At 44.1% G+C, this 13,115-nt stretch overlaps 1 protein-coding gene across 15 annotated transcripts in view; it reads left to right on the forward strand.

Moving 5' to 3' along the window:
* The window catches only part of GRIP1 (glutamate receptor interacting protein 1), an 871,453-nt gene that overhangs the window by 293,865 nt on the left and 564,473 nt on the right, over window positions 1-13,115 (forward strand). The window lies entirely within an intron of this gene.

A 13,115-nucleotide genomic window follows, 5' to 3' on the forward strand; every position in this document is an offset into this window, starting at 1 on the left:
TACAGAAAAACGGGAAGATAAGGCCGCCGATAAGGGGGCGGAGCCTATCTCCTCAGCACACTGGCGCCATTTTCCCTCACAGCTCCGTTGGAGGGAAGCTCCCTGGCTCTCCCCTGCAGTCACTACACTACAGAAAGGGTTAAAAAAAAGAGAGGGGGGCACTAATTAGGCGCAGTATTAACTATACAGCAGCTATAAGGGGAAAAACACTTATATAAGGTTATCCCTGTATATATATAGCGCTCTGGTGTGTGCTGGCAAACTCTCCCTCTGTCTCCCCAAAGGGCTAGTGGGGTCCTGTCCTCTATCAGAGCATTCCCTGTGTGTGTGCTGTATGTCGGTACTTTTGTGTCGACATGTATGAGGAGAAAAATGATGTGGAGACGGAGCAGATTGCCTGTAATAGTGATGTCACCCCCTAGGGGGTCGACACCTGAGTGGATGAACTGTTGGAAGGAATTACGTGACAGTGTCAGCTCTGTATAAAAGACAGTGGTTGACATGAGACAGCCGGCTACTCAGCTTGTGCCTGTCCAGACGTCTCATAGGCCGTCAGGGGCTCTAAAGCGCCCGTTACCTCAGATGGCAGATATAGACGCCGACACGGATACTGACTCCAGTGTCGACGGTGAAGAGACAAATGTGACTTCCAGTAGTGCCACACGTTACATGATTGAGGCAATGAAAAATGTTTTACACATTTCTGATAATACGAGTACCACCAAAAAGGGGTATTATGTTCGGTGAGGAAAAACTACCTGTAGTTTTCCTGAATCTGAGAAATTAAATGAGGTGTGTGATGATGCGTGGGTTTCCCCCGATAACAACTGATAATTTCTAAAATGTTATTGGCATTATATCCTTTCCCGCCAGAGGTTAGGGTGCGTTGGGAAACACCCCCTAGGGTGGATAAACGCTCACACGCTTGTAAGGGCTCTAACCTCTCCTGAGATGGCCGCCCTTAAGGATCCTGCTGATAGAAAGCAGGAGGGTATCCTAAAATGTATTTACACACATACTGGTGTTATACTGCGACCAGCAATCGCCTCAGCCTGGATGTGCAGTGCTGGGTCGGCGTGGTCGGATTCCCTGACTGAAAATATTGATACCCTAGATAGGGACAGTATATTTTTGCCTATAGAGCATTTGAAAGATGCATTTCTATATATGCGTGATGCATAGCGGAATATTTGCCGACTGGCATCAAGAGTGAGTGCGTTGTCCATTTCTACCAGTAGAGGGTTATGGACACGTCAGTGGTCAGGTGATGCGTATTCCAAATGGCATTTGGAAGTATTGCTTTATTAAGGGGAGGAGTTATTTGGGGTCGGTCTTTTAGACCTGGTGGCCACGGCAACAGCTGGGAAATCCACGTTTGTACCCCAGGTCGCCTCTCAACATGAGAAGACGCCGTATTATCAGGCGCAGTCTTTTCGTGGACAAGCGGGCAAAAGGTTCCTCTTTTCTGCCCCGTGACAGAGGGAGAGGAAAAAGGCTGCAGAAATCAGCCAGTTCCCAGGAACAGAAACCCTCTCCCGCCTCTGCCAAGCCCTCAGTATACGCTGGGGCTTTACAAGCAGAATCAGGCACGGTGGGGGGCCCGTCTCAATGAATTTCAGCGCGCAGTGGGCTCACTCGCAAGTAGACCCCGGGATCCTTCAGGTGATATCTCAGGGGTACAAATTTGAATTCGAGACGTCTCCCCCTCGCCGTTTCCTAAAGTCGGCTTTACCGATGTCTCCTTCTGACAGGGAGACAGTTTTGGAAGCCATTCACAAGCTGTATTCCCAGCAGGTGATAATCAAGATACCCCTCCTGCAACAGGGAACGGTGGGGAATTATTCCACACTGTGGTGGTACCGAAGCCGGACGGCTCGGTGAGACCGATTCTAAATCTAAAATCTTTGAACACTTACATACAGAGGTTCAAATTCAAGATTGAGTCACTCAGAGCAGTGATTGCGAACCTGGAAGAAGGGGACTACATGATGTCTCGGGACATCAAGGATGCTTACCTTCATGTCAAAATTTACCCTTCTCACCAAGGGTACCTCAGGTTTATGGTACAGAACTGTCACTATCAGTTCAGACGCTGCCGTATGGATGGTCCACGGCACCCCGGGTCTTTACCAAGGTAATGGCCGAAATGATGATATTCCTTCGAAGGAAGGGAATTTTAGTTATCCCTTACTAGGACAATTCCCTGATAAGGGTAAGATCCAGGGAACAGTTGGAGGTCGGTGTAGCACTATCTCAGGTAGTGTTGCGGCAGCACGATTGGATTCTCAATATTCCAAAATCGCAGCTGGTTCCGACGACTTGTCTTCTGTTCCTAGGGATGATCCTGGACACAGTCCAGAAAAAGGTGTTTCTCCCGGAGGAGAAAGCCAGGGAGTTATCCGAGCTAGTCAGGAACCTCCTAAAACCGAGCCAAGTCTCAGTGCATCAATGCACAAGGGTTTTGGGTAAAATGGTGGCTTCCTACGAAGCAATCCCATTCGGCAGATTCCACGCAAGAACTTTCCAGTGGGACCTGCTGGACAAATGGTCCGGGTCGCATCTTCAGATGCATCAGCGGATAACCCTGTCACCAAGGACAAGGGTGTCCCTCCTGTGGTGGTTGCAGAGTGCTCATCTTCTAGAGGGCCGCAGATTCGGCATTCAGGACTGGGTCCTGGTGACCACGGATGCCAGCCTGCGAGGCTGGGGAGCAGTCACACAGGGAAGGAATATCCAGGGCTTATGGTCAAGCCTGGAGAAAAAATCACTTCACATAAATATCCTGAAGCTAAGGGACATTTACAATGCTCTAAGCTTAGCAAGACCTCTGCTTCAAGGTCAGCCGGTGTTGATCCAGTCGGACAACATCACGGCAGTCACCCACGTAAACAGACAGGGTGGCACAAGAAGCAGGAGGGCAATGGCAGAAGCTGCAAGGATTCTTCGCTGGGCGGAAAATCATGTGATAGCACTGTCGGCAGTATTCATTCCGGGAGTGGACAACTGGGAAGCAGACTTCCTCAGCACGACCTCCACCCGGGAGAGTGGGGACTTCACCCAGAAGTCTTCCACATGATTATAAACCGTTGGGAAAAACTCGACAGGTATTGCGCCAGGTCCAGGGACCCTCAGGCAATAGCTGTAGACGCTCTGGTAACACCGTGGGTGTACCAGTCAGGGTATGTGTTCCCTCCTCTGCCTCTCATACCCAAGGTACTGAGATTAATAAGATGGAGAGGAGTAAGCACTATATTCGTGGCTCCGGATTGGCCAAGAAGGACTTGGTAACCGGAACTTCAAGAGATGCTCACGGAGGATCCGTGGCCTCTACCTCTAAGAAGGGACCTGCTCCAGCAAGGACCCTGTCTGTTCCAAGACTTACCGCGGCTGCGTTTGACGGCATGGCGGTTGAACGCCGGATCCTGAAGGAAAAAAGGCATTCCGGATGAAGTCATCCCTATCCTGATCAAAGCCAGGAAGGATGTAACCGCAAAAACATTATCACCGCAATTGGCGAAAATATGTTGCGTGGTGCGAGGCCAGTAAGGCCCGACGGAGGAAATTCAACTGGGTTGATTCCTACATTTCCTGCAAACAGGAGTGTCTATGGGCCTGAAATTAGGGTCCATTAAGGTTCAAATTTCGGCCTTGTCAATTTTCTTCCAAAAAGAACTAGCTTCAGTCCCTGAAGTTCAGACGTTTGTAAAAGGGGTACTGCATATACAGCCTCCTTTTGTGCCTCCAGTGGCACTTTGGGATCTCAATGTAGTTTTGGGTTCCAAAAGTCACATTGGTTTGAACCACTTAAATCTGTGGAGTTAAAATATCTCACATGGAAAGTGGTCATGCTGTTGGCCCTGGCCTGGGCCAGGCGCGTGTCAGAATTGGCGGCTTTATCCTAAAAAAGCCCTTATCTGATTTTCCATTCGGACAGGGCGGAATTGAGGACTCGTCCTAAGTTTCTCCCTAAGGTGGTTTCAGCGTTTCACCTGAACCAACCTATTTGTGGTGCCTGCGGCTACTAGGGATTTGGAGGACTCCAAGTTGCTAGACGTTGTCAGGGCCCTGAAAATATATGTTTCCAGGACGGCTGGAGTCAGGAAATCTGACTCGCTGTTTATCCTGTATGCACCCAACAAGCTGGGTGCTCCTGCTTCTAAGCAGACTATTGCTCGTTGGATTTGTAGTACAATTCAGCTTGCACATTCTGTGGCAGACCTGCCACAGCCAAAAATCTGTAAATGCCCACTCCACAAGGAAGGTGGGCTCATCTTGGGCGGCTGCCCGAGGGGTCTCGGCTTTACAACTTTGCCGAGCAGCTACTTGGTCAGGAGCAAATACGTTTGTAAAATTCTACAAAATTGATATCCTGGCTGAGGAGGACCTGGAGTTCTCTCATTTGGTGCTGCAGAGTCATCCGCACTCTCCCGCCCGTTTGGGAGCTTTGGTATAATCCCCATGGTCCTTACGGAGTCCCCAGCATCCACTTAGGACGTTAGAGAAAATAAGAATTTACTTACCGATAATTCTATTTCTCATAGTCCGTAGTGGATGCTGGGCGCCCATCCCAAGTGCGGATTGTCTGCAATACTGGTACATAGTTATTGTTACCAAAAAATCGGGTTATTGCTGTAGTGAGCCATCTTTTCTAGAGGCTCCTCTGTTGTCATGCTGTTAACTGGGTTCAGATCACAAGTTGTACGGTGTGATTGGTGTGGCTGGTATGAGTCTTACCCGGGATTCAAAATCCTTCCTTATTGTGTACGCTCGTCCGGGCACAGTATCCTAACTGAGGCTTGGAGGGGGGTCATAGGGGGAGGAGCCAGTGCACACCAGATAGTCCTAAAGCTTTCTTTAGATGTGCCCAGTCTCCTGCGGAGCCACTATTCCCCATGGTCCTTACGGAGTCCCCAGCATCCACTACGGACTATGAGAAATAGAATTATCGGTAAGTAAATTCTTATTTTTTAGTGTAGATCTAATAATCCATACCCAATGTATTTCGAAGCTTGGTACTTACGGAAATAAAAACTCAGAAAATTAAATTTTCAGAGTTTTTACCGCATTGTCGGCTTTAGTACATCCTGTCTCATATCTGCTTCATTCTACCCAAACGTGACACATTTAAAGCTTATCAGGATCAGGTCTGTTCTGTATTCACTGATCTTTGTTCTGTTCACTATGGGGGTAATTCCAAGTTGATCGCAGCAAGAATTTAGTTAGCAATTGGGCAAAACCATGTGCACTGGAGGGGAGGCAGATTTAACATGTGCAGAGAGAGTTAGATTTGGGTGTGGTGTGTTCAATCTGCAATCTTATTTGCAGTGTAAAAATAAAGCAGCCAGTATTTACCCTGCACAGAAATAAAATAACCCACCCAAATCTAACGCTTTCTGCACATGTTATATCTGCCTCCCCTGCATTGCACATGGTTTTGCCCAACTGCTAAAAAAATTCCTGCTGTGATCAATTTGGAATTACCCCCCATGTGCAGTGCAGGTGGGGCAGATATAACATGTGCAGAGAGAGTTAGATTTGGGTGGGTTATTTTATTTCTGTGCAGGATAAATACTGGCTGCTTTATTTTTACACTGCAATTTAGATTGCAGATTGAACACACCCCACCCAAATCTAACTCACTCTGCACATGTTATATCTGCCCCCCCTGCAGTGCACATGGTTTTGCCCAATTGCTAACTAAATTCCTGCTGCAATCAACTTGGAATTACCCCCTGTGTGCAGGTCCCATGTAATTACACTGGTTTGAGTTAATGTGTCTATTAAGGTTCTCCCAAGTGTAATCTTTGTGGGCTGTTTATGAATATTAACATTTATGGTGACTATGTGTAATTTTTATCGCTGCATAGTGTAGCCACAGATAAGAGTTTTTCTATTATTAAGTACTATTTTATCACCATTGCAGAAGAAGCTATACTCGGGTATTCCAATGAAAGCTATTCAAAGCTATCATGCTGCTCTAGAGGAGTTGTTCTTTCCATGTAGATTGCGTGGACACACAATATCTGCTTTCTTCCCCTGGGGTGGACACATTTCCCTGTTCCTCCACTGTGAAGGAACCGAAATATTGGTTGGGCGGTCGCACTAGTGCATACACTGCCTGATGCGGCCAACCGGCGTTAGGATCTCTCTGACATACTGTACGATTCAGCTTGGCCGATTTAGCAATAGTTTGAGATCGGTCGCGCAAATACATAATACAATTATCTGGCTGATATCAGGTGGATGGCCCAGATTATTGCATAATGTATACTCGGCACTAGCTGCTGTCTGTTCAGTTGCCTCTAATGTTATTCTTTTAAACGAGGTTTAAAATTGATGTCCATGTACAAGAAATATTTCTGAAAGGGTCTTGTGTTCTCATGTAAAAGTTTTTGTGTGATGTAATTGGGAGTGGGAATATTCAAATTATTTTGGTACTTCAGTAACTACAGTAAATATGTAATAATTGACACCTTGGGCCAAATGTAATAGAGTGAGAGTTTCAGAAAGTGAGTGATTTGGTAAGGTTTTTCAGTTTTTTTTAAAGTGGCAATCGTTTACACTGCAAAACCAGGTTGATCTTGCTGTGTAAATGATTGCCACTTTAAAAAAAAAACTGCAAAACCTTACCAAATCTCTCACTTTTTGAAACTCTCACTTTATTACATTTGACACAGATTGTGAGCTGGGCAGGGTAATGCTTGAGTATCTAGCAGCCTGTCATGAGAAGGAAGCTGCTCTTCTAATGTCTCTTCCTGCCTGGAATGTGGGGTCTTTAATCCTTACCTCTCAGATCTGGCACTTGCTGCATCCAGATTACTGCTAGTATTGTGCCTATTTATTTACCCCCACCCATAGCCTGCACAGTGCCAACCTCATCCATGATGTTCTTAAGCCATTTGATGGCTGTCTGATAAAGGACAGCAAGGCTTTCTGGAAGGGGGATTTACAACAAAACAATGTCAATGTAAGTGACATCCACCTGGTGTCTGTATAAAGAACAAGTGTTGGTCATGTAATAGTCTATACGAGTAGCGTAAGAGGAAGGGTATTGTAGTATCAGGAGTACCCGAGAGATGATGGAGAAAAGACTGCACTGCGGGTGGAAGCACAGCAACAGTAGTACAGATGGGTCCATGTTTATCTTGACCTTTAATAGGATTAACTGAGACTGGGCAGTCGGACTTAATCTCCTGCTGTAATTACTTAATTCCCTGCTGTATTGTTCTCTGTATTGTATAGCAGCTGAGAACAATAGATGAAGGGTTTATGTTAATAAGTCATGCTGAGCCTAGGTGCAGCAAACTAGCCAAGATAACTGTGGACCCATCTGTAGCTGTAATCTAGGTGTTAGTGGTTCCCTTATAGCTGAGTGCTGATGTATATTGTTTATCCATCCTTCTTTGGCGGGGTCATTAATCCTGTTCTGGGAATGTTAAACAACCAGTATCTGTTCTGTCTTTTAATTTTCACTATCTACATCCATGTAACCCAGTTTTAGAAGTGTATAAGTTACCAGAAATGATTTATTGTTAGCATGAAACTTTGCCTCATCTAAATGTGCACTCTCACCTGGCTGCCGTGACTACACACCGCTGAAACCACACACTCTGTGTCCTTAGAGGGATTATTTAAAGCATCACGTTAAATGAAATGTCTGTTGCATCACCATAAGAATAAATGTAAACTATCACATCATTTCAATGTCATGTAACAGTTGATACCTAATTTTACATTGGGCACTATGTAATGTGTACCACGACAAAAAAAGTGGGTGTTCAGTGGGTGTTCATGCAGTGAATACACAGTGGAAGGAAACATGCCGGGTAACGGGTAAAAAGATTGCTTCCAGCATTGTGATTTTTGGATTAATCTTACTGATCAATTGTGCTTCCAGATTAATCCAATAAAAATACATATTTAATAAATAAATTCCCACAATGTTTCTGGCATGCAGATCAGTCATCCCTACTCTACTGCTGTCATCTTTTAGATGGCTATGTGTTGGCCTAGCTGGCTCATTTCAGCTCTCTCTTACAGTCTAATTAGAAAATGGGTTTACGCTATAGTATTATTATTGTTATTAAATGTACCTTAGAAAGCTGTGAGCGTATTGTCGCATTCCTCTATAGTAGCACAATTTCCCTTAATCTAACTGTTCTAGTGAACACACAAAGCGGCATCTAAAAAATTTTTAGGAGATGAATATTGCTATTTGCTCCTAAATTTTGTTTACAGTGATCTTTAGGGCTTTTCTTGATTTATTATTAACTGGACGGTGAACTAGGATGAGACGAGGGAGTACTTACAGCAGATGTGAGCTTTAAGAATGTGAGGAAAGCTAGTAGGGTTCCAATAACGGGTACGTTTTCAGGATACATTTGAAGAAAAATAAAATGCAGAATTGTAGATGGTCTGATAGGGTAGTGGTGTGAGCTCCAGAGCAAGGGAGCAGAATGAAAGAAGTCTTGGATGTAAAATGAGCAATTGAGTGCTTTGAAAGTGACTTTGTGGAAATGGAACTGAATTCTGTAGTGGGGCCAGTTAAGTATTAATGTAGAAGTAGAATCAGACCCATGCGACAAGTATCAGTACTGAATATAGATTTAAGATGGGAGAAGCTGGGAGAAAAGAAGACTAGAGAGTAGGAGGTTGAACTAGTCCAGATGGGAGATAACAAGAGCGAGGGTGACACCCTGTCAACGGACTTGAGGAACGGGGGAGAGGATAGTGTTAGCAACTGAAGGAGTGAAGTGGGATAGAGAAAGGATCTGAGAGGGTGAGTTCAGTTTTAGATATGAGTTTAAGGTGGTGCTGAGACATCCAGTGGTGAGAGAAGAGATGAAAAAGAAGATGGAGGAAGAGATGTGTGTATCATCAGCACATAGGTTGTGTTGTAGACTGAATAAACTGATGATATCACCAAGGGAAGAAGTGTAAAAAGAGAAGAAGGACATAGCCTTGGGGAGCACTAATTGTAAGAGTAAGATTGGGAAGCGGTAGAGACAAAGGAGGAGTGGTTGGAAAGGTGGGAAGGCAGTCATGAGCGAGCGGTGTCATGGAGTCCAAGGGAGTGGAGGGGTTTAAAGGAGGAGAAGGTCAACATAGATATGGGACTATTGAAACGATTGCATTCTGTTTTTCATTTACTTTTCATCACTGTGTTTCCATTCCATTCTAAGATACATATGTTCATTCTGGGTTACTTTCTTTTTGTACAAGCATTTTCCATCTCCGGAGAAGTGTTTTTTTTTTTAGCTCTACATAGACATAGGGCTGATGCTACTATCGAGTGACTCTTCACAGTTTCCTAGGTACCAGTGGTTAGGGGGTGTCTGGAACACTGAGTGAGTGACATTGTAAATTATCCTGCATTTTTAATGCCTCCACAAAGATTGCAGACCGCTGACCATGAAGCTGCTGACTGCAGCTCCTCCATGTCAATGTAGGGATGGCGCACGGAAGGGTGGGATCAATTTGTTGCCAGTGGTGCATGCCTAACCATTGCATGTAACCATAATTTTGTGAACCATTGGATAGTTTAAAGCTGCAAGTAGGCATATACAATTACAGATCGGCCGCTCGTTGTGTCTTCCTGACATCACAGCTGGACGGACATATCAGTCTGCCCATCCAGTTGGGACATTAGTCCATGCAGTTAGTGTATTGGCTGCTGGTGAACAGCCCGTACACGCAACCAGGTGTGCTGATATATTGGCCATTGGCTATGCTGGACAGCTGACATGATATGCCTGCGAACGACATCTTTCACAGACATAACGTGTACACCCCCCCGCCAACAGTGTTTCTTGGATCACCAAACATAAGTAAAAAGACATCGGAACGAAGCAAGTGATATGACAACTACCTCCCTCATAAAATAAAATGGAAATACCACCATCTGGCTGAAAACACTGATGGTTATGAAACTATGTCAGTGCTATATTGGAAGTCTGGCGCTTGGCTGTGATGTCACAACTAAGTGCTACAGTATATTGCCAGGAGCAGAGGATGCACCTCTTGCCTCCTAAAGTAAGAAATTGGTGAGGAGTGGCTACAGTGCTCAAGGGACCACTTTCAGCACCTGTGGGGTCTGTTGCTGGCTTGACTGATAATTATGGAGAAGGAAGTGAAGAACTTTAAAGTGTGCATCAAATACCATCCATTTTTATATCCCTTTATGGCATTGCCCTGTACTCTAGACTCTGAAGTGTGACATGAATTGTGCAAAAATGTTTTGAACATGTTGCACTTTCTGCTACATGTTCAGTAATCACAGCTGTATTACCTGGATGGTTACTGTACCAGTAGTGATCATCGTTACGCTGAAACTTTCAGTGAGAGAAAGTAACTCCTCAAATGCAATCCAGTTATTTACCCAGAATACCACAGTGCACATGATGAATGGCATCTGGCTTGCAGTATCGTACTGCTTAGATATTCTGCATCCATTATAAAGATGGGTTAGTAAACCATTTGTTTTTCTGGTGCTCCCTGTGGTTTTACTTTTTTCCACGTTTTAATGACCATGCTTTTAAATTAAACTTAATTCGACCCAATCCATAATGCTATTATAAACCTACTTGGCCCATAATTAAAACAGGTTTTTTTTTGGCACTTGGAAAGAATACATATGTATAAACTATTGAACTGTGTAGTGTGGGTATTACAGAAGTCATATTAACAGATGAAATAATTATGTAAAGTGTATTAATATACAGTATTGCTATTTGCAGTGAGGCTATTATGTTTGTTTGTTCTTTAGGAACCCGCTTTTTGAAAATATTGCATAATTATAAGAAGAAGAAAAAACGTTCGATCACTTAAGGCTTAATCTTAAGAAGTGCGCTAAACATATTGCAGTGCTTAATCACTTTTACAATGCAGCGGGTATAAATCACGTTAGGCCACGAGTCGATGAGAAACAAAGCCATCTCATATTCTTGTGTCTTGTATTCATGCAGTAAATAGATTACACATAATGACTTTTAGGACCTATGATACATACAGCACTGCATTATATGTTTGGAGCTGTATGATAAAAGTGTAATATATGCAAAATTAAAAAACTTTCCTTCCTAAAAACAAAACAAAAACCAAGCAAATAACTTTTTTCTCCCTAAAGAAAATGCTTGTGATTTAAATGTTAATACTGCTACTCTTCTACTTTACCAACGTACATTTTTTCCGCTTATCTCCAAATGTCTCCCAACCCGACCGCCTTGCTCTTTACAAGATATATACTGTATGTCTGTCATCCACACTCATTATTTGCTTCCATGCACAATTACTTTCTTTGCGCTGCACCCACTCTGTGGAATGCCCTACCACGCACAATAAGGCTCTCTAGGCTCCAAACCTTCAAGCTTTCCCTGAAAACTCACTTATGCTGCATTCACACCGCAAATGCCGGGTCCTACCCGGTAAGACAAACGTGTACTTACCGGGTGGGATCCGGCATTTGCGCTCCGTTGCAGGCTTCCCGACCCGGCAATATACCGGGTCGGTTGCCATGACAACGGAGGCCGCAGCAGCAGCAGGGGTGGAGGCGGCGTCGGGAGATGAGCTCATCTCCAGCGCCGCCTCTCCCTATCTTGTGAATGGGAACCGTGTCGCATCGACACGGCTCCCATTCACACCGCACCTGACCCGGTAATCAACCCGGGTAAAACCCTTCTTTTTTACCGGGTTGATTTACCGGGTCAGGCGACCCGCTAAATCACCCAGTGTGCTTTCACATCGCACACTGACCCGGTTCGACACGGCAATATGCCGTGTCGGTACCGGGTTATTTGTGCGATGTGAAAGGGGTCTTATTCAGGCAAGCTTATCAAATTCTAGAACCGCTCACAGCACCTTAATAAGCTTTCCTATCACATGTTTTCTCTTCCTTCACTTTTCCTTCCCCTTGATCCCTGGGCAACATTACTGTGTGGCCACATCATACAGCCCACCAAGAACCTTTGTAATATTGTTGACCATTATGCATAGATAAGACTTATCCTTGTGTATCAATGCCTGCTTCCCCATAGACTGTAAACTTGCGAGCAGGGCCTTCCTACCTCTAAGTCTGCTATTACCCAGTTTTGTTTTATCACTGTTTCCAATTGTAAAGTGCAAACGGAAATTGCTGTGCCATGTAAGAAACTGTAAATAATTTAATAACAATACTCTCCACAACAACTGAGGCAGCAGAGAACACTTATTCTGATCCCACCTACGTTTGCCTTCTATGACTCAGTTTTAAGAGCATTTCACTAATGTCCTGACTGTTGGGGTTGGCATTTGTCAGGTATTCTGAACTTTAGTGCTAATGTTTCCACCAAAATTGTAAAGTACAATAATGCAAATGATTATTATGTAGCCAAAAACATAAATTTAAATAAATGTAAAAAAAAATTACAGTACAGTTTTTTTTTAGTTGCACATGAACATTAATTGTATTACAATATTACAGGTAGAGGTAGTAGAAAGCTGCCCCAAAAGTGATATTGTACTTTGAATTTGAGCACTTGGGGTATGATGATAGTTGGATAAAGTATCTTGGGCCAGAAGTACTAAGCCTTGAAAAGTGATAAATATCATGGTGATAAATTGGCTCCTAAGTGTCATTTTTCAAACACAGCCAGTGACATGGCAGTTAGGAGCTGATTTCCTGGCACTTTATCACCGTGATATTTATTATTTATTATTATTAGCCTTTATTTATATGGCGCCACAAGGGATCCGCAGCGCCCATTACACAGTACATAATCAAATGAGCAAACAAGAAAGCAGCACTCACAGTTCAAGACAATATAGGGCAGGTATAGAAAACCCGGGGTTAGGTGTCATCAAAGGGAGTGCTAACAGACTGGAGTGACACAGAAGGGGTAGACAGTGAGCATAGACAAGAGGGTTAGGAGGAGAGTTGGCTGGATTTGGTGAAGAAGTGGGTCTTGAGAGCCCTTTTTAAAGTTTAGTAGAGCGGTGGAGAGTCAGATAGGGAGAGGTAGAGCATTCCAGAGATAAGGAGCAGCACGTGTAAAATCTTGTAGGTAGGAGTGGGAGGAGGTAATCAGTTGGCAGGAGAGACGGCGTGCAAAAACATAAAATTAAATAAATAAATAAAAACT

Source organism: Pseudophryne corroboree, chromosome 6 (genome assembly GCF_028390025.1).
Source record: "Pseudophryne corroboree isolate aPseCor3 chromosome 6, aPseCor3.hap2, whole genome shotgun sequence".
Lineage (NCBI taxonomy): Eukaryota > Metazoa > Chordata > Amphibia > Anura > Myobatrachidae > Pseudophryne > Pseudophryne corroboree.